Raw genomic sequence first — 3382 nt, forward strand, 5'->3', positions numbered from 1 at the left:
TTATTTCTGTCACCAAGGCCATATTTTCCAACTACTGGTGATTCTTCTTTGTTTCCAACTTTTGCATTCCAATCACCAGTGATAATTAACACATCCTGATTGCATGTTGGGTCAATTTCAGACTGCAGAAGTTGGTAAAAACCGTCAGTTTTCTCATCTTTAGCTTTGGTGGTTGGTGTGTAAATTTGAATAATAGTAACTAGTCTTCCTCATAAGCATATGTATTTTATCCTTTCACTGACGGCATTGTACTTCAGGATAGATCTTGAAACATTCTTTGTGATGATGAATGCTACATCATTCTTCAATTTGTCATTCCCAGCATAGTAGATCAAATGACTGTCTGATTCAAAATGGCCAAAACTGGTCCATTTCAGCTCAGTAACGCCTAAGATATCTATCTTTATGCATTCCATTTCATTTTTGACAACTTCTAAATTTCCTACATTCCTACTTTGTACATTACATGTTTGAATTATTAATGGATGGATGTATATATGCCACCAGCCACCCAAGGAAGGAAGACGAAACAATGTACTTCCATAAAGATTTACAGCCTTGGGAACCCAATGGGGGTTGCTGGAAGTTGGAATCAACTTGATAGCAGTGGGTTTTATATGTATTATTTATATTACACACAAACATATATACAAATTTATTATAAAATATTTCAAACAGAAACAAAGACTAGTTCATTGAACCCCATGTGCCCATAACCTAGCTTCAGAAAACTGCCAAACCCTCTTTGATGGGATTCCCAGCATATTGTAAATGTTGCCATTTTAAAGTAGAGCTGTCACGGCACCTTCACACAGGAAATGGGTCCAAACCACACAAGGACTGAACTGTCACCCATGCATAAGGGAAATGGGTGACCGCACCCAGCTAGAAGCTTCTGTCACAGCACTGCACTCCATCCTGAGAAGGGGGATGAGGGCTGCTGCCCCGCCCACAGATGTGCAGTCCTGTGACTCACGGTCCACAACACCTGCAGCATTCAGAGCAGAGGCAGGCCACCACTGGGCCTCATCTTCTGGGCCCTTGGCCATGTTGGGCAGTGGGGTCCCAGAGTGGGTGGCAGGGCAGGTCCAGCCTACCTTATGTTGACACCAGGAGTAAGCAGGGCTATTCACTGCTACAGCCAACAGCTGCTCTGAGACAAACACCACAACCTGAGGTCTCCCTTTGTGTCTTATGGAAACCTTCAAACACCTTGCCACGTGTGAAAGACTTTCCTCTGGGTGGTTGCCTCACACTAAAAAGTCCTTGGTGGAAGCAGCACACGGAATTGCACAGGTTCAGACAGGAAACAGAAGTAAAGCTGAGCTGGGAACGTGTCTCGCAGTGAGGAGCAAGGCTGCCCTGGGTATCCCATCTTGCCAGGGAGCAGGACGTAGAGCTGTAACGAGGCAGGCTGCTGTCCTCAAGCTGAGAAGACACATGCAGTAGATCAAGGGATGGGACAAGTATTTGCTACTACTACTCAGTCACCAAGACCCTAAGTGCCCGAGGCAAAATGGCTGCCCCAGGGTAGGCTCGAGTCCCAAGAGATGGTTCAGGAAGGGCAGCCCTCCTGCTGGGCAGTGTAGACCATCCTCTGTTCCTCCTCCTGCAAAGGGGGACAGCTGGGCAGACCCAGCCCCTGTCCAGGATGCCATCCAGGACCTCTGCTCACCCCTCTGGCCACACCCCAGCTCCAATCAGGCCACTTGCAAAGACCCTTCCCGGAGAAAAGGATGGCAGCGAAGGTGGTCACTGTCCTGGTGGTGAAGAGCTAGGGCTAGGGTCCCGTCAGCTCAGCCGTGCTCCACACTGGACACTACAGGCACTGGGCCACTGCCTCTGCAAGACAGAAGTGACAGCTGTTTGGCTTTCTCTCCCAGGTAATAGCATCCACCCAGGTGCTAGCTATCCATCCAAGCACATGCTGTGTCCCAGATGCTGTTCTTCATACTGGTCTTCCGCGTAAACCAGTACACACATGCGTGAGCAGGTCTGGTCATCTCTCAGTGCCAGGACAGATGTGCACTCAAGCGGGATGCTGGAAATCTGTAGTGCTCCTGAACTCCCAGGACCTGTGGAAGGCGGGTGCATGTGTGCATGGAGGTGCCCCAGGAGCAGACCATGGTAAGCCAACCTGGGACCAGCGGAAGGCTGGAGTTTATGTGCACGGGGCACCCCGGGGGCAGGCCACGGTAAGCCAACCCAGGACCAGCGGAAGGAGTTCGTGTGTCGAGGACACCCTGGGAGCAGGCCTCAGTAAGCCAGCCCAGGACCAGTGGAAGGCAAGAGTTTGGGTGCATGGGGCGTCCTGGGGGCGGGCCACAGTAAGCCAGCCAGGGACCAGCAGAAGGTGGGTGTTTCTTTGGAGTGCCCCAGGGGCAGCCAGGTAAGTGAGCAGGGTGGGGGAGACCAGGAAATGAGCTGAACAGTTTGGAATAGCTAAAAGAGAGAAACTCGTCTGTCAGTTTGTCATACTGTGGTGGCTTGAGTGTTGTTGTGAGGCTGGAGCTAGGCTACCAGTGTTTCAGATGCCAGGAGGGTTACCCAGGGTAGACAGGTTTCAGCAGAGCTTCTAGACTAAGACAGATTTGGAAGAAGGAAGAGGCCATCTACTTCTCAAAGAATTGGCCAGGGAAAACCTTATGAATAGCAGTGAAATACTGATATATTACCGGACAACTTTATAAACAGCCCTAAAACATTGTGTGATACAGTGCCAGAAGAGGAGCCCCTCATGTCAGAAGGCACTCCAAATACAACTGGAGAAGAGCTGCCTCCCCAGAGTAGTGTTGACCTTGGTGTGGATGGAGTAAAGCTTTTGGGACATCCATTTACTGATGTGGCACATATCAAGATGAGAAGAAACAACTGCAAATACCCATTAATAATTGGAACATGGAATGTACAAAGTATGAATCTAGGAAAATTGGGAGTTGTCAAAAATGAAATGGAACACATAAAGATTGATAACCTAGGCATTAGTGAGCTGAGACGGACTGGTTTTGGCCATTTTGAATCAGACAACCATATGATCTACCTTGCCGGAAATGACAAATTGAAATGGAATGGTGTGGCATTTACCATTATAAAGAATGTTTCAAGATCTATCCTGAAGTACAATGCCGTCAGTGAAAGGATAATATCCATAGGCCTGTGAGGAAGACTAGTTAATACTACTACTATTCAAATTTACACACCAACCACCAAAGCTAAAGATGAGGAAATTGAAGATTTTTACCAACTTCTGCAGTCTGAAATTGACTGAACATGCAATCAGGATGTGTTAATTATCACTGGTAATTGGAATGCAAAAGTTGGAAACAAAGAAGAATCACCAGTAGTTGGAAAATATGGCCTTGGTGACAGAAATAATGCTGGA

The sequence above is a fragment of the Orycteropus afer genome, unplaced genomic scaffold (assembly GCF_000298275.1).
Source record: "Orycteropus afer afer isolate SDZICR_OR568_19922 unplaced genomic scaffold, OryAfe1.0 scaffold00471, whole genome shotgun sequence".
Classification (NCBI taxonomy): Eukaryota; Metazoa; Chordata; class Mammalia; order Tubulidentata; family Orycteropodidae; genus Orycteropus; species Orycteropus afer.